This window comes from Saccopteryx bilineata, chromosome 4 (assembly GCF_036850765.1).
Source record: "Saccopteryx bilineata isolate mSacBil1 chromosome 4, mSacBil1_pri_phased_curated, whole genome shotgun sequence".
NCBI classification, from domain to species: domain Eukaryota; kingdom Metazoa; phylum Chordata; class Mammalia; order Chiroptera; family Emballonuridae; genus Saccopteryx; species Saccopteryx bilineata.
In genome coordinates, this window is record NC_089493.1 from 128492967 (window position 1) to 128512115 (window position 19149).

A 19149-nucleotide genomic window follows, 5' to 3' on the forward strand; every position below is an offset into this window, starting at 1 on the left:
CACCTCACTTGCTAAGTGAAGTTTGCTAAAGGCTGTTTTTCTCCACACCTCCATGTTAGATGTGGTGCTAGATTGTTTGTACTAATCTTACCCTTCATGTCCCTCCGAAAGATTGGAGCAATTCCTTTTTTATCCTTAGTTTTGTGAAGTTAAGATGTAATGTATGGTGGGGGTTTTCTGCACTTGGGAGAATTCTTGGGTTGCCTTGGAAATGTGACTTTGTTTTAATGATATCTTTGATTTGCTAATGACCTTACTTTGCCCTATAAATAAAGCAGTTAGGGGGTAGAGACTTGCTTTTTGCAAGCTATCTTCTGAGTTGCAGAGTCCTCCTGAGCTCATCCTTTTTTCTCCTTAAGTCTATTTTCTTAATTTCATGTCATTCTCACTCAGGACCTGGAATTACTAGCTGCACTGGTTCGTGGCAAGTGGTGCCCGAACAGGAACCTGAGGAAGGGAGAACTAAACTAAAGGCAGGTGACAGAACTCCCCAAGTGCACACACTAAATAAAGTTTTTGAGTAGAGTTTTCTGGGAAAGTAGTGTCAGGAGTAATAAATTATGGGACAATTAGGGTCAAGAGTGAGGGACCTTTTTCTTTTTGTACAAATGTTTTTATTTGAGGAGAAGCTGTTGTTTGATCAGAGATGAGCTAGAAACAGGGATGTAAATTTGAGGAGACCTTGGAGTCTGATGATGACTCAGGAGATAATGAGGGTGTTGCAGCTACAGCCTTTGCACCTCCACCACCTTCTGCTCTTTCTTATGCTTATCAGGTTGCTCCCAGGGTCTTTGTCTCAGACCTTTGGAAATTCCTGCTCCAACAAGCTATATTCAGGTTTGAGATATAGGGGATTACATGAGAATATGTGCTGATATTGGGTGTTTATATATGCAAGGCCTGGCTATTGCCACAGCACTTCAGGGGAGGCCTCCAGGACAATACTTTGATAAATGGCTGAACAAATGAAAGAAGGAAGGTCAGGGAAGTATTTCTTCCCGTGGATCTTGTTTCCAATGTGGGGGTTTAAGACATTTTGCTTGAAATTGCCCTACTCCCCCTAGATGTCAGTCTCAGCCTCTCCTTTAACGGCAGCCAACTCCTAAAGCTTCTAGGCTCTGCCCACACTGCAGGAGAGAGAAACATTGGGCAAATGAATGTAATTTTTTTTGTGTGTGTATTTTTCTGAAGCTGGAAACAGGGAGGCAGTCAGACAGACTCCCACATGCACCCAACCGGGATCCACCTGGCACGCCCACCAGGGGGCAATGCTCTGCCCATCTGGGGCATCACCCTGTTGTGACCAGAGCCAGTCTAGTGCCTGAGGCAGAGGCCATGGAGCCATCCCCAGCACCTGGGCCACCTTTGCTCCAATGGAGCCTTGACTGCGGGAGGGGAAGAGAGAGACAGAGAGGAAGGAGAGGGGGAGGGGTGGAGAGGCAGATGGGTGCCTCTCCTGTGTGCCCTGGCCGGGAATCAAATCCAGGACTTCCGCATGCCAGGCCAAAGTTTTACCACTGAGCCAACCAACCAGGGTCAGTAATTTTAAGTATACTGCTGAAGGGCAGGTGATTCAGGGAAATGGACAACGGGGCCTTCTCTGTCCCCATCAACTTAGTTTGCTGCTCAGCTAAAACTGAAGTAGAGAAGTCTCAGCATAATCAACCTGAATTGCCAGTTGCAGCAGCTATTGGAATTTGAGAATGAATAGGAGACTCAGGTGTTAGGAAAGTTACAGCTTTTCCTGTTATTATCTGATTTTCTTTAATGTTTTAGCTTTAATCCTCTGAACTATCATTTTGTTTCTTTCCTATTCTTTGACTGGAAATTTAGGCAGGGGACTGTGGTGAATTTAATTACAAAATATCCCAGCGGCTGCCAAGTAAATTTTACTTAGGAGATTTTTACTTGGATCCATCTTTAGTCCCTCTGTCAGAAAATGCCCTGACTGAGACCAGGCAGGCATCTTTCTAATCTGGTTGTGCTCTGAAATCCCAGGTTTGTCTCTGGTTTGTCTGATTCTTGTTTCTGTTTAGTCTTTGTTTAATGTTGTCTAAAATGTGTCTGTTTTTAAGGCCTGAATTAAGTTCTTGCTTGCAAAAATTGGAAATGCCAGTTCTAAGATTGAAAAAATAAAATGGTTTCATTCCTACATTTTTTGCTTTAAAATTGGAACTTGTAATGAGCACTCATTTAAATTTAAATAGAATGGAATGTGGATCCTAAAGACTTGCTAATTTGGTTGAGCTGATGCATCTGTTATTGCTAAGCAACATTAGGTTTTATTTTATTTTATTTTCCTTGGCTCACTCATGAAGCAGTCACCAAGCTGTGAGGCTTAGGACAAAGTAATTTTCCCTAACAAAGCTCTAAGGTTTTTTTTACATTGGGAAGAAAACGAAGGTCATACTGTTGTTTTTTTTTCAGCCTTACATGCTCTCTAGATTGCCTGTTAATCAATTGGGTAGAAATGTTTGAAAAATATGGGAGTGTTATTTGGAAAAGCATGTATTATATTTTGTCTGACTTTTGGAATTAACCTGAAGACATTATTTCCTTACAATCCTCAGGGTCAAGGCATTATAAAGCATGCTCAGCAAATGCTTAAAGTTCAATTATAAAAAATAAAAAAAGGGAGTCATATCCTGGAACTCCTGCAAATCCACTGCCTTGTCTAATACATAGTGTCTCCTTTACACACTCTTTTTTCCTCCTGCCTTGATGCCCCATGCCTATTTTAAGCTGGGACCTACTCTCCAACTTCAGAGCCTATCTCTCTCTCTCTCTCTCTCTCTCCTTTTTGCCCACTTCTGTTACGAATTTACCTCTACCACCCAGCATAGTGTATCCCAAGGTTCTTCTCACCACCCCACAGCTGCAAAGCTCCAGGAAAAGGCCCCCTGGTTTCATCTCTCCAGATTAAAGAAAACAGAAGCTCCATCTCCACACATGCTGTAGATGGCCCTTCCAGTCTACCTGAATCATTGCCAAAGGTCCAGAATTGACATTAAGCTTGAGACAAAAGCTTAATATGCTAGAAGCAGTGGTCATGGGACTTGGACACTAGCTGCAGAGTGTGAAAATGTGGCAACAGTTCCTGTGCCATGAGGAGTTTTCCTGAATGTGTGTGACTCTTGCTCCTTGGGACAGTTCTCAGACTGAAGTGGGGTTGGGTTGCATTTACAGATAATGTAGAGTGGTGATGGTGTCAACATGGACTTGGTGAAATTACATTAACATGTTAAGGACATTCAAAACTGCAAAATTTCTATTTTAGATTCCTGCTGTATTAACTAAGAATTTGCTTGATAATCTAAAAGGCTTTAATCCCTTCCTTGCATGAAGACCATTGTTTTGGTATCTGTTCCATTGGCTATATTAATTTTGTGTTTATTTTATATTTTTCCAGTCTGCCTCCAAATCGGAACATGGGAAATCAGATGAGTATAAATCACAGCACACAAACTAAAGTTAAAAAATAGAAAAGGGGAATGTGTTGGGGACTGCAAGATGACAGGATCTTTGCAGTTTAGATTTTTTAGGGACAGAGGTGTGGAGAACTGGCAGTAAGCTCACAGTCTGCCCTAACCCCACCTCATTAGCTTGGTTAAGTTGCTAAAGGCTAAGTTTTTCCCCACACCTTCATGTTAGCTGTGATGTTGGATTATTTGTACTTGTTCTATCCTCCAAGTCCCTTGGAAAGACTGGAGGCAGTTTCCCTTTTATCCTTTGTTTTGTGAAGTTAAGATGTAATGTATGGTTCAGGTTTTCTGCACTTGGGAGAATTCTTGGGTTGCCTTGAAAATGCGACTTTGTTTTAATGATATCTTTGATTTACTAATGGCCTCACTTTGCCCTACAAATAAAGTAGGGGGGTGAAGACTTGCTTTTTTCAAGCTATATTCTGAATTGCAGAGAGTCCTCCCAAGCCCATCTTTTTTTCTCTTTAAGCCTATTTTCTTAATTTCGCTCTGTTCCCACTCAGGACCTGAAATTACTAGCCGCGCTGGTTCGCAGCGTGCCACCCGCTTTGTCCACTGACCATGGCAGCTCTGGTGTCAGAGTCCCTCCTGATCACATGTGCTCTGGAAAGACAGTCCTGCTAGCCAGGTCTCTTTGCAACTCTAGAGACCTGTAGGCTGAAGCTGGGGGCAGAGGGCAGGTTCTGTCAGATTATACCAATAGATGCTTTTTTGCCTGCACCTGCAGGAGAAACTGAGATGTGGATCTTCACACACTAACTGTCAGCAGCCTACTCAAGGGCTTTTAAATTATCAAGAGACCCACCTAAGAAGATAACATTTAGGACCCAGGGCCTTCTATTAGGGCCAGGCCAGCCAGCTGCACCCATAGGATCTCAGAGGAATGAATTGTAGTGAGCTGGCTGGACTACAGCTCCAGGCTTGAGCTCAGCTGGCCACCATACCTGCTACCCAGCCTCGCTAGGGCCAGGCTTGCCCAACAAGGAAATGAGGAGAAGCATAGCCAAGAAACAGCAGGTTCTCTACTCTTAGCCCCAAGCAGACAGAATGCAACGATGATGTAGAACTGAATACCACACACACTGACTGCCACAGTAAGTTTGGTGCTTGGAGACCCAGCTGGGTGAGCCCTGTGTCCATCTATAAGAAATGTGGGGAAAGGAATTAACGATTTCTACTTGAGCCTTCACCTACTACTTCAAGTTTCTCTCTGGGCCAGACAGTGCTCTGTCTTCTCATCAAAATGCAAAGAGATGCCCTGGCCAATTGGCTCAGTGGTAGAGCATCGGCCCAGTGTATGGATGTCCTGGGTTTGATTCCAGGTCAGGATACACAGAAGCGCCCATCTGCTTTTCCACCCTCCTCCATCTCCTACTCTTTCTCTCTCTCTCTTCTCTTCCTGCAACTATGACTCGATTGGTTCAAGCACATTGGCTCGGGCACTGAGGATGGCTCTGTGGAGCCTCCACCTAAAGTGGTAAAAATAGCTTGGTTGCAAACATGGCCCCAGATGGGCAGAGCATCAGCCCCAGTTGGGGGTTGCCAGGTGGATCCTGACTGGGGTGCATGTGGCAGTCTGTCTCTATCTCTCCTCCTCTCACTTGGAAATATAAGAAAAAATTAAAAGAAAAAATTAAAATGCAAAGAGATATTGGTTAAAATGTATCCATTCTAAATTTCTGATTTGGATCCTGGTTCAACAGGGTCTATAAACCACCTGGTGCAAGCTGGTCTCGGTCCAGGTGGTCATATCTGCCAAGTATCCACAGCAGGGGCAGACTAGCAGGGGGGAGAGTGGACTCTCTCACCTGCAAGATGCTTTGAGTCTCACATGTGGAGTTAGAGGTAGGAAAAACGCAGGAGGAATCAGTGTTGTTGCCCATCATATGCTCATGTTGTCTGCTGCTAATTAACATAGCTGGTATGAATCCCATGGTTCTGCCAGCTTCCCTCCAGTGTCCTGGTATCAACAGACCATGCAGATACTTATCAGGGTAGGAACATAGCGAATCTGCAACCTCTCAGCACATTGTACTGGGGAAGACCTTGCCAAATGGAAGGAGCAGTTTTTAAAGCTTCATATCCATGTCCATAGGAGTTCAGGAGCACATCAGATCCTTGCCACATCTGAGTTTTCTTCCCAGAGGGCAACTCAGGATGAACTTCCTGCTACAAATTTACATGGTGGTGGTCTGGCACTGCCTGCTGTTTCCACTTGATGCCAGCTTTTGGACCAGCTCAGATTTTGGACCATTCCTAGGATTCACAAAAGTGGCCTTGCAGGGAGTATGGCCTCATGTAACACCAGGCACCTGTAGAAAACACTAAGTGTGGTCGTCATTCATGCTAGTCACCAAATATTCTTTGTTCTCCACCTTCTGGACACATGGCAAGGCTGCCTTTCTAATCCCATTGTGTTTGGATGTGATCATTTGATGAGCTTGACTAGCAAATTCATAGCAGAAGTAATATATGTCACTTCTAAGCCCAAGTATTTCATTTCTGGGCAAGACACTCCTGCCCCACCATGACCTCTCTCCACCCCCGCTGATGTTTGAAAGGGTTGTTGTTCTGTCAGCCTGGTATCAGAGGAAGAGCAGAGAGCGGAGCCCCACTGACCCATGAGGGGTATGTAGTGTTACCCAATCAACCTTGGTTGTTATAAGCTACGAAGGTTTGCAGATTATTTGTTACCACAACATAACCTAGACCAGTGGTTGGCAAGCTCATTAGTCAACAGAACCAAATATCAACAGTACAATGATTGAAATTTCTTTTGAGAGCCAAATTTTTTAAACTTAAACTATATAGGTAGGTACATTGTTATTAACTTAATAAGGGTACTCCTAAGCTGGCCTTTGTGCCTGCATTCAAGAAGGCCACCCCCCAAAATTACCAGAGCTAAGTGTGGCAAAGCATGTATTGGATGGAGCACTTAGAGCCCCCAGCACCTGTATTGTGACTATGTGGCCTGCCCATAAATCCTAATTCTTGGACTGATTATGGTAGATAGTCTTCAAGATCCTCCAAGTCTGAATCTTCTGTCCACTGGATCTTCTGTCCATCCCTCTTAACTCTCCAAGGGCCTTTGAACCAATGCATTGTATCTTCGTTATGCATCGTTTGAGCATGTGGCGGACATCGATCAATATTAGGTAAATGGAGGGACAAATGAGGGAAGAAATGTCATGAGGAATGGTCTAGTTATGTATGTTGTTTCTGATGATTTATTGGGAAACACACCATGCTGAGTTACTCACAGGAGAAAATTCAAACACAACAGCAAGTGAATACAAAAAAGAATCAAATGCTTTGCCCACTCATAGTTTTGTCAGGTGCAAACACAACCTGTGTGATTTTCCTGAGTTGGCTGATTCTTTTCATCCTTTAGACATGCATGTTTTATTTGTGTGGGATGCTGGCAGAAGGGTTTTCTGACAGTGCATCCTTCTTCCCCTGGACACCTGTTTCCTCCCTGGCTTATTAAAATTTTACTCCTTTTTTTTCTTTTTTTAGAGAAGTGGCATGATTTTGTAAGAAAGGATGCTTGGTGGGACTAAAGGGAAGCAAAGTCATATTTGAGTGACTTGAATATAATATCATCGATCACTGTTTATTCTGACACTGCTATTAAATAATAATTATGAAAAGAATTAAGAGTTTGTACTGCCATCGAACAACATTTGGATGTTGTTAAATCCCATCTTAACAAAAGCGAACATATCTCACTTAACATTTATAATCTGTTCCCCAAAAAACAGAAATTCTTCTCCTAACTACTGATTATGATTTTTTGTGTGTGTGTGACAGAGAGAGAGACAGAGAGAGGGACAGACAGGGGCAGACAGGCAGGAAGGGAGAGAGATAAGAAGCATCAATTCTTTGTTGCAGCACCTTAGTTGTTCATTGATTGCTTTCTCATATGTGCCTTGACGGGGGGACTCCAGCAGACCAAGTGACCCCTTGCTCAAGCCAGAGACCTTGGGCTTCAAACCAGTGACCTTTGGGCTCAAGCCAGTGACCATGGGGTCATGTCTATGATCCCACGCTCAAGCCAGCAACCCGAGGCTCAAGCAAGATGAGCCCGTGCTCAAGCTGGCGACCTCAGGTTTCCAAATCTGGATCCTCTGCATCCCAGTCCAATGCTCTATCCACTGTGCCAATGCCTGGTCAGGCTTGATCATGATTTTAACTGGGGATAATCATTTTGTAAAAACCCAAAACTCTAAGATAATTTCTTAAAACATAATTGAAACATGGCAGGGCCTGGCTGGTTGGCTCAGTGGATAGAGCATTGGCCTGGTGTGTGGATGTCCTGGGTTTGATCCCTGGTCAGGGCACACAGGAGAAGCAACCATCTACTTTTCCTCCCCTCCCTCTCCTCGCTTTTGAACCTCTTCCCCTCTTGCACCAGGGGCTTGATTGGTTTGAGTGTTGGCCCTGGGCACTGAGGATGGCTCAGGTGATTCAAGCATCAGCTTCAATGGGGGTTCCCAGGTGGATCCCGGTTGGGGTGCACGTGGGAGTCTGTCTATCTTCCCTCCTCTCACTTAAAAAATGAAAGAAAGAAACATGGCAACTATCATCTTTACTTGTAAAAAACTTCAAACATCACTGTCTGATCATCAACATTACAAAGTTTAAACCAAAATGGATATAACACAAATAAAAAATCTAAACCTATAAAATATCTAGAAAAAAATATTTGTGACTTAGAATTACGTAAAGATATAACACCAAAAAACATAACCTATGAAAGACAAAGATTGCTAAATTGGGCTTCATCAAATTAAAAACTTCTGCTCTTCCAAATACACTGTTAAGAGAATAAAAAGACTCACCAAAGAAAGGGAGAAAATGTTTTCAAATTGCACATCTGATAAAGGGCTTGATCTAGGCATATAGACAGAAGTTTTAGGACTTTATATTGAAAAAAAGTAACCCAGTACAAAAATGGGCAAAAGGCTTAAACAGAGACTTCCTCAAAGAAGATATATAAATGAAAAATAAGCCCATAAAATGATGGGCTTATAAGTCTTTAGGGAATTGCACCACACACCTCCTAGAATAGCTGACGTTAAAGAAAGCTGATGAGGTTAGAGAGCAACAGGAATTCTCGTTCATTGCCGCTGTGAGTGGCACAGCCACTTTGGAAGGCAGATTGATAGTCTCTTAGAAGTTAAACATACAATAATCACATGACCGAGCAATCCCTTTCCCAGATATTTATCCAAAGGGAATGAAAACTTATGCTCATACGAAAACCTGCATGTGACTATTTATAATGATTTCTTCCATAACAATCAAAGTCCAGAAACAACTCAAAGGACCCTCAACTGAAGGGGAGAGAGAGACACTGTGGCCTATCCATCCAATGGCATGTTATTAGTAATAAAAAGGAAAACATACACATGTCAACATGAATGACCCTCAAATGCCTGATGCTAAAGTGAGAGAAGGCAGATTCAAAAGTTGACCGACTACATGATTTCATTTAGTTGTCATTCTGAAAAGGCAAATCTACAGGGACAGAAAACAGGGCAGAGGTTGCCAGGGACTAGGGTGGGGGGCAGGAAGAGTTGATTACAAAGGGGCACAGGGGGATTTTGGGAGTGATGGAAATATGCTACATCTTGACTATGGTGGCAGTTATATATATTTGTCAAAACTGCAGACTGTTTACTTTTTTAAAGCACATGTTTTACTGCATCTAAATTATACGTTAGCCCTGGCTGGTTAGCTCAGTTGGTTAGAGCATCAACCTGATACACCAAGGTTGTGGGTTTGATCCTGGGTCAGGGCATATATAAGAATCAACCAATTAATGCATAAATACATGGAACAACAAATCGATGGGTTTTTTTTCTCTTTCTCTCCTTCTTCCTCTCTCTCTAAAATTAATCAATTAAGAGAGTCAGCATAGGACACTGAGGACTCAGGTTGGAAACCCCAAGGTCGCAAGCTTGAGTGCAGGCTCATCTGGCTTGAATGTGAGCTCACCAGCTTGAGGATGGGATCTCTGACTTGAGTGTAGAATCATAGGCATGACCCCATGGTCACTGGCTTGAGCCCATAGGTCACTGACTTGAGCGCAAAGGTCGCTGGCTTGAGCAAGGGGTCACTCGGTCTGCTGTAACCTCCCCCACCCCCATCAAGGCACATATGAGAAAGCAATCAATGAACAACTAAGGTGCCTCAACTATGAGTTAATCCTTCTCATCTCTTTCCCTACCTGTCTGTCTGTCCTGTCTGTCTGTCCTGTCTGTCTCTCTCTCTCTCACTAAAAATAAATAAATAAATAAACAAACAAACAAACAAATAAAATCAATTAAAAATTTTTAAGTTATACCTTAATAAAAACCAGCAACAAAACAAAGGCCACTTGCTTCTAATGCAATAGCATGTACAGTTCCCACAACCTTGTGGACACTCAGCACGTTTCTCAAAACAGCTGCACATGGTTCTGATAATCTACCATTTGCTTTTAGAAAGCAAGTTATGACTTTATCTGCATGTTGTTTTGTTAAAATGTTGGGTTGAGGTTTTGGCCTATAAATACAATTTTTTTCCTATGTAAACATCGGCCAAAAATATATTGACAAATACATGTGTTTCAAAAAAGTTTGGGTATTAAGAACCCTGTGAGAGTATACTGGGAAAACAAGCTGGAAAGACATGCTGTGGAGCCTGCCAGTCTCATGAGACACTGTTTATATGTCCTGGCTAATAGCCTACCCCATCACTGGTAAACTGACGTACACACACCAAACCTTGCTGAATAAGAACTCCTCTGTATTTTGTATATTCTTTGCAGACACTAACAGTTAAACAAGCAAGAAAGAGAGAAATCCAAAGGAGCTGAATGACTAGAAGACTAAAGATGATTTAATATCAGTTAAAAGTAATAATACAAATATTGATTTTTATATCTGGTAACTGGGAAAGACACAATCTTTTCATGTCCATGGAATATTTCACAAAACTTAATCTCTTGGTCTATGAGACAATCTAAGAAGACATACAAAATAAAATGCACTGTGATCTCTGATTATAATTCAGTGCTACTATAAGTAGATAATAGAATAATAAAAAATTTCTAGCTACTTGAAACTGAAATTGCAATTACAGAATGTTCGGTAAATATTAATGTTGTGAACATTATATTTTGAAACTTTTAGGATGTAGCCAAAGCTGTACTTGGAAGGAAATATATAGACTTAAACACCTAAATTACCAAACTAGAAAGGCTAAACATTAGCAATGAATTAAGTAACTGATTGAATATTTCTGGTACATGTTAAGCAACCACTAAATATTGAATAAATTACAGAAAAACAACAAAACAAATTTAGGGAAATAAGATAAAGGAAAACATTTAAAAACCTTAATTACTAGTTTGAAAACAGAAAAATTAAACCAGATGGCTGAATGGGGGAGGAGAGGGCAGTAAAATAGATCACCTACCAAGCAGGAAGAGAGAAAGCATTGCTACACAAAATTTAGAATAAGGAAGGAGATGCAGCCATAAATACAGGTGAAATTTAAAGAATTATAAGAGAATATATTCTATACTATGTCATATGTTTGATAACCTAAATGCAATTAGAGATTTTTCTAAAAGACATAAATTACTAAAATTGCACAAGAAATATAAAACCAGGAGATATTATTAAAGCAAAGGTAAAAAGTATGGTGTTTAGAGCCAGATACTCTTCATTTCAGGTCTGAGCATTGCTTTTTGGTAGCTATGTAATGTTACCAAGTTCCTTCATCTCTCCCAGCCTCAGTTTCCCTGTCTATAGAATGGCTTAGATAGACAATAGTACCTAACCTATAGGAATACAGTGCAAGGATTTAAAAGATTTAAAGAGATGTATGTAAATAGCTTGTCTGATGCATTGCTGTGATTATTAAAGTTTAGAAAAATCATGAAAGAGGCCCTGGCTGGGTGGGTCAGTGGATAAATGTCATCCAAGCATGCTGTTCAGGGCATGTAGGAGAAGCAATCAATGAGTGCGCAACTTAAGGGAACAACTAAGTGAAATGGCTAATTGATGCTTCTCTTTCTTTTTCCCTTTCCTTCTCTCTCCCTTTCCCTCTCTCTTGCTCTTTCTTCTCCCTTCCCCTCCTTTTCCTCCCCCTCCCTTTTACTCTTGCAAATCAATGAAATTTTTTTCTTTTAAGTGAGAGGAAGAGATAAAGAGACAGACTCCTGTGCGCACCCAACGGAGACTAACCTGGCAACCCCCATCTGGGGCCAATGCTTAATTGAGCTATTTTTAGCGCCTGAGATTGACACTGGAACCAATTGATTCACTGGCTGTGGGAGGGAAAAAGAGAGAGAAAGGGGAGAGGGAGGGGAAGAGAAGCAGGTAGTCACTTTTCCTGTGTGCTGACTGGGAATCAAACCCAGAATGTCCATATCCTAGGCTGATGCTCTATCTACTGAGCAAGCTGGCCAGGGCCATCAATGAAAAAATTTTTTAAAAATCATGAAAGAAATTAAACTCAGCAAAGAGCTATCCCCGATCACAACATTGGAAGCAAAGAGTATTACTGCTTCCACTAGTATTGAAGGGGTTTTAGAACTAGTCGGGCACATCATGACAAAAATGAAAAAGTACAAACCAGTCCTCTTAGAAATACAGATAAAAACTTTCCAAATAAAATATGAGAATTCAACCTCCATGCTATTTCTATATAGCATGCATATTAAATTAATGTTGCTTTATTATATTTCTGAGTCTGCGGTATATTGATTTGTTTCACTGCAGTACCAAATTACCATAAACTTGGTGGCTTAAAAACACACAGATTTACTCCCTTACAATTCTGGAGGCCAGAAGTCTGAGTTTCATTGGGCCAGAACTAAGGTCTCCATAGGGCTGCGCTTCCCCAGAGACTCAAGGACAGAATCCATTTCTCTGCCTTTTTCAACTTTTCGAGCCACATTCTTTGCCTTTTTCAGCATCGAGTTTCTGCCTGTGTTCTTGGTTCATGGCCCCTTTCCCCATCTTTGACCCAAAGTATATTCAAATTTTTCTCTTCGGCTGAGATCATCACATTGAATTTTCTCTGTGTGTACAAACTTCCTTGGCCTTCCTGTGTAGCAGGGGTTGGGAAACTTTTTGGCTGAGAGAGCCATGAAGGCCACATATATATATATATACTTTTTTTATAAATAATTTTTATTATAATGGGGTGATATCAATAAATTAGGGTACATATATTCAAAGAAAACATTGCCAGGTTATCTTGTCATTTAGTTCTGTTGCATACCCATCACCCAAAGAGAGATCGTCCTCTGTCACCCTCTATCCAGTTTTCTTTGTACCCCTCCCCCCCTCCCCCTCCCCCTCCCCCTCTCCCTCCTTCCCTCCCCCCACCCCCCGTAACCACCCCACTCCTGTCCATGTCTCTTAGTCTCGCTTTTATGTCCCACCAATGTATGGAATCCTGCAGTTCTTGTTTTTTTCTGATTCACTTATTTCACTCCGCATACTGTTATCAAGATTGCACCATTCTGCTGTAAGTGATCTGATGTGATCATTTCTTCTAGCTGAATAGCATACCATGGTGTACATGTGCCCCATCTTCTTCATCCAGTCCTCTATTTTTTTTTACAGTGATTAAAAGCCTTTAAGCAAACTCTTGGCCAATACAGCAAGAATCCATAAAAGAGTAGTGTCCTTAACATGTTCACCAAGTCCAAGCTGGCCCCATCACCATGCCAAATCCCTGAAAAATGCAACCCAACCACAGTTCAGTCTGTTAGGAGCTGTCACAGGGAGCAGGAGTCCAGAAAAGTCTACATCCAGGAAAAGTCCTCATGGCACTGGAATTGTTGTCACCATTCTATACTTTGTAGCTCATGTCCAAGTCCCAATGACCGCTGCTTCTAGCTGGTAATGATTCAGGTAGACTGGAAAAGCCATTTGCAGCATGCGTGGATATGGAGCTTCTGTTCTCCTCTGCCTGGAGAGATGAGACCAGGTTGCTTTTCCCTGGAGCTCTGTGACTGTGGCATGGTAAAGAGAACCTTGAGATACACTAAGCCAGGTGGCAAAGGTAGATTCATAATAGAAGTTGGCAAAAGGGGGAAAGAGAGCTCTAAATTAGGAGTAGGTCCAAGCCTGAAATATGAGTGGGGCATTGAGGAAGGAGGGATAAAGGAAACACTATATATTAAGCAAAGCAGCAGAAAATAGGACTATCAACACCCACAACAGAGATCTTTGAGGGAAGAATAGAAAACCTGACTATTCAGGCAAAACATAGTTAAGTGGCCCTTGTGCAAATGAGATCAGTTTACCTGCTTCTTAGAAGAAATATCCTATGCCCATCCACAGTGTCACAGATGCCGACGCCCTGGGCACCTTCAGCCTTCAGTGGCAAACCCCAGCATTCTGAGCAAGGTTAGGTCATAGGTGGCTGGAGCAGGGCTGGAAGAGACTGAACCCTCCCTTAGAGGAGCGAGGGGGAAGCATACCTTCCAGTGTCCCTGTTTCCTCACAGCAGAGGCATGTAAGCCTGGCAGGCTTTAGCTCAATGACCTTCCTTTCCACTATTGAAGCAGGACCCAGATGGCATCCTATGAGACCCCTTTGGGGCATTGGAGCCTTTAAGGATGTATCCTAAAAGCTGGTAGTTCCCCTGATCTCTATTGGGCTTTTTCTGCCTCTAGGTATCTTAAAAGCCATGCTCAGAAGATCTCGCTGAGGGGTTTGAGGATACCCATCTGCCTATATAAATCATTTCCATATATCTGGAGCTATTTGGAAAAAGACAAAACAGTGTTATTAGCTGGATCTAATAAAGAAGGTAGTAGTTTGCAGGCAAAAAAGATTTGGTGTCTCCTGTTCATCAGCATTCAAAAGAAATGTAAATTTTTTTTTTTTAAGTAAAAAGCATGATATGATAGACCCGTAGGAGTTCCCGGATATGACTACCCCCTTTTAAATTTTTTTTAATTGACCTTAAAATGTTTGCTGAGTACACTTTAATAATACCTTAACTTTAAAGATTGTAAGCATGACAAAATAAAGTAAATGCTTTTGCTCCATATGCAGGAGCATTTTCAGTTTAGCCAGTTTAGGAAATCCAATAATAGAACAATGCATACAGACAATGAGCTATAACATGCTTAGCAGCCTCTCCTGTTCTGACAGAGGTTACTATAGATCCGGAATATGTATCTACTGTAATGTGGACATATGATTGTTTACCAAATGAAGGTATATGAGTAACATCCATCTGCCAAAGTTGTCCTGGTAGGGGTCCTTGAGGGTTAACTCCAAATGAAGGGGCAGTATAGGACCCCTTGGACAGGATTTCCCAATCTGCCGTGCTGCTTCCCGGGAAAGTTGAAACTGTTTACACCGGGCTGCAGCGTTCTGGTGATGAATAGTATAAGACTGACTTGCTCAGTCTGTCATGGTTGCTCCATATTTTCTTTTGGGTAGCTTGATCAACAAGGGCATTCCTAGGCCCTGGCTGGTTGGCTCAGCGGTAGAGCATCGGCCTGGTGTGCAGGACTCCCGGGTTCGATTCCTAGTCAGAGCACACAGAAGAAGCGCCCATCTACTTCTCCACCCCTCCCCCTCTCCCCCCTCTCTGTCTCTCTCTTCCCATCCCGCAGCCAAGAATCCACCAGAGCAAAGCCACCCCGGGCACTAAGGATGGCCCCATGGCTTTTGCCTCAGGCGCTAGAATGGCTCTGGTTACAACAGAGCAACACCCCAGATGGGCAGAGCATCCCCCCCCCCCGAAGGCATGCCAGGCGGATCCCAGTCAGGCGCATGCAGGAGTCTGTCTGACTGCCTCCCCATTTCCATCTTCAGAGAAATACAAAAATAAATAAATAAATAAAAGAAAAAATACAACAACAAAAAAAGAGAGGGGAAAAAAAAGGGCCCTGGCCAGTTGGCTCAGTGGTAGAGCGTCGGCCTGGCGTGCGGAAGTCCCGGATTCGATTCCCAGCCAGGGCACACAAGAGAAGCGGCCATCTGCTTCTCCACCCCTCCCCCTCTCCTTCCTCTCTGTCTCTCTCTTCCCCTCCCGCAGCCAAGGCTCCATTGGAGCAAAGATGGCCCGGGCACTGGGGATGGCTCCTTGGCCTCTGCCCCAGGCGCTAGAGTGGCTCTGGTTGCAACAGAGCGACGCCCCGGAGGGGCAGAGCATCGCCCCCTGGTGGGCAGAGCGTCGCCCCTGGTGGGTGTGCCGGGTGGATCCCGGTCAGGCGCATGCGGGAGTCTGTCTGACTGTCTCTCCCTGTTTCCAGCTTCAGAAAAATACAAAAAAAAAAAAAAAGGGGCAATCCCTTGTGCTAAAGCTCCAGGGAGCATGGAGTGAGCTTGAGTATGTCCTATGCAACATGGAGCTCTATGTTGACATATAAGTCTTTGAAGAAGGAGGAACTGCTGAAATAGTTCATCAGCATTTGTCCCTAAGACAGCAGTCTTTATAGTGGAAACACCATAAGTAAATATTTGCTGTCTGTCTATAGATTAACGGGGGAATATGGCAAATGCTGAAAGCCATGATCTTTGTGCCCCTCCCCTCCCCCAACCCCCTCCCTCTCCTCCCTCCACCCTGTAACCCCAACACTGTTGTCCATGTCTCTGAGTCTCATCTTTATGTCCCACCTATGTATGGAATCATATAGTTCTTAGTTTTTTCTGATTTACTTCTTTCGCTCAGTATAATGTTATCAAGGCCCATTATGTTGTTGTAAAAGATCCTATGTCATCATTTCTTATGGCTGAGTAGTATTCCATAGTATATATATACCAAAGCTTTTTAATCCACTCGTCCTCTGTTGGACACTTGGGCTGTTTCCAGATCTTTGCTATTGTGAACAATGCTGCCATAAACATGGGGGTGCATTTCTTCTTTTCATACAGTGCTATGGTGTTCTTGGGGTATATTCCTAACAGTGGTATGGCTGGGTCAAAAGGCAGTTCGATTTTTAATTTCTTGAGGAATCTCCAAACTGTTTTCCACAGTGGCTGCACCAGTCTGCATTCCCACCCACAGTGTAGGAGGGTTCCCTTTTCTCCACATCCTTGCCAGCACTTACTCTGTGTTGTTTTATTGATGAGCGCCATTCTGACTGGTGTGAGGTGATATCTCATTGTGGTTTTAATTTGCATTTCTCTAATCATTAGTGATGTTGAACATTTTTTTCATATGCCTATTGGCCATCTGTATGTCCTCTTTGGAGAAGTGTCTATTCATTTCTTTTGCCCATTTTTGGATTGCATTGTTTGTCTTCCTGGTATTAAGTTTTACAAGTTCTTTATAAATTTTGGTTATTAACCCCTTATCAAACGCTATGTCAAATATATTCTCCCATTGTGTAGTTTGTCTTTTTATTCTGTTCTTATTGTCTTTAGCTGTGCAGAAGCTTTTTAGTTTGATGAAGTCCCATTTGTTTATCCTGTCTTTTACTTCACTTGCCTGTGGAGACAAATCAGCAAATATATTGCTGTGAGAGATGTCAGAGAGCTTACTGCCTATGTTTTCTTCTAAGATGCTTATGGTTTCACAGCTTACATTTAAGTCTTTTATCCATTTTGAGTTTATTTTTGTGAGTGGTGTAAGCTGGTGGTCTGGTTTCATTTTTTTGCAGGTAGTTGTCCAATTTTCCCAACACCATTTGTTGAAGAGGCTGTCTTTACTCCATTGTATGCCCTTACCTCCTTTGTCAAATATCAGTTGTCCATAAAGATGTGGGTTTATTTCTGGGTTCTCTGTTCTGTTCCATTGATCTATGTGCCTGTTCTTATGCCAGTACCATGCTGTTTTGAGTACAATGGCCTTATAATATAACTTGATATCCGGAAGTGTGATACCTCCAGCTTTATTCTTCCTTTTCAAGATTGCTGAGGCTATTCGTGTTCTCTTTTGGTTCCATATAAATTTTTGGAATATGTGTTCTATATCTTTGAAGTAAGTCATTGGTATTTTAATCGGTATTGCGTTGAATTTATAAATTGCTTTGGGTAATATAGACATTTTAATGATGTTTATTCTTCCTAACCATGAGCACGGTATATGCCTCCACTTATTCGTATCTTCCCTGATTTCTTTTATCAATGTTTTATAATTTTCCGAGTACATGTCTTTAATCTCCTTGGTTAGATTTATTCCTAGGTACTTTATTTTTTTGGTTGCAATGGTAAAGGGGATTGATTCCTTGATTTCTCTTTCTGACAGTTCATTATTAGTGTATAAAAATGCCTCTGATTTCTGAGTATTGATTTTATATCCTGCCATTTTGCTGAATTCATTTATCAGGTCCAGTAGTTTTTTGACTGAGACTTTAGGGTTTTCTATATACAATACCATATCATCTGCAAATAATGATAGTTTTACTTCTTCTTTTCCAACTCGGATGCCTTTTATTTCTTTTTCTTGTCTGATTGCTGTGGCTAGGACTTCCAGAACTATATTGAATAAGAGTGGGTAAAGGGGGCACCCCTGCCTTGTTCCTGATCTTAAGGGAATTGCTTTTAATTTTTGCCCATTGAGTATGATGTTGGCTGTGGGTTTGTCATAGATGGCCTTTATCATGTTGAGGTTTGTTCCCTGTATTCCCACTTTGCTGAGAGTTTTGATCATGAATGGGTGCTGGATTTTATCAAATGCTTTTTCTGCATCTATTGAAATTATCATGTGGTTTTTCTCCTTTCTTTTGTTTATGTGATGAATCACATTGATTGATTTGCGAATATTGTACCAGCCTTGCCTCCCAAGAATAAATCCCACTTGATCATGGTGTATGATTTTTTTCATATATTGCTGAATCCGGTTTGCTAATATTTTGTTGAGGATTTTTGCATCTAAGTTCATCAGGGATATTGGCCTATAATTTTCTTTCTTTGTGTTGTCTTTGCCTGGTTTTGGAATCAGAATTATGCTTGCCTCATAAAAGGAGTTTGGAAGTCTTCCTTCCTCTTGAATTTTTTGAAATAGCTTGAGAAGGATAGGAGTTAGTTCTTCTTTGAATATTTGGTAGAATTCACTTGTGAAGCCATCAGGCCCAGGACTTTTCTTTTTTGGGAGTTTTTTGATAGCTGTTTCAATCTCATTTGTTGTAATTGGTCTGTTTAGGTTTTCTGATTCTTCCAGATTGATTTTTGGAAGATTATATGATTCAAGGAATTTGTCCATTTCATCTAGGTTGTCTAGTTTTTTGGCGTACAGTTCTTCATGGTATTTTCTTACAATATTTTGTATTTCTGTTGTGTCAGTTGTTATTTCTCCACTTTTGTTTCTCATTTTATTTATTTGAGTCCTCTCTCTTTTTTTCTTGGTGAGTCTCACTAAAGGTTCATCGGTCTTGTTTACCTTTTCAAAGAACCAGCTCCTGGTTTCATTGATCCTCTGTATTGTTTCTTTAGCCTCTATGTCATTTATTTCTGCTCTGATCTTTATTATTTCCTTCCTTCTACTAGCTCTGGGCTTTACTTGCTGTTCTTTTTCTAGTTCTTTTAGATGCAGGGTGAAGTTGTTTATTTGAGCTTTTTCTAGCTTCTTGAGATATGCCTGTAATGTTATAAACTTCTCTCTCAGGACTGCTTTTGCTGTGTCCCATAAATTTTGAGTTGATGTATGCTCATTATCGTTTGTTTCTAGGAATTTTTTAATTTCTTCTTTGATCTCA

The 19149-nt window shown here is 41.7% G+C and overlaps 1 protein-coding gene across 1 annotated transcript in view; it reads left to right on the plus strand.

The window, feature by feature from the left end:
* The window catches only part of BBS4 (Bardet-Biedl syndrome 4), a 948798-nt gene that overhangs the window by 339865 nt on the left and 589784 nt on the right, over positions 1-19149 (plus strand). The window lies entirely within an intron of this gene.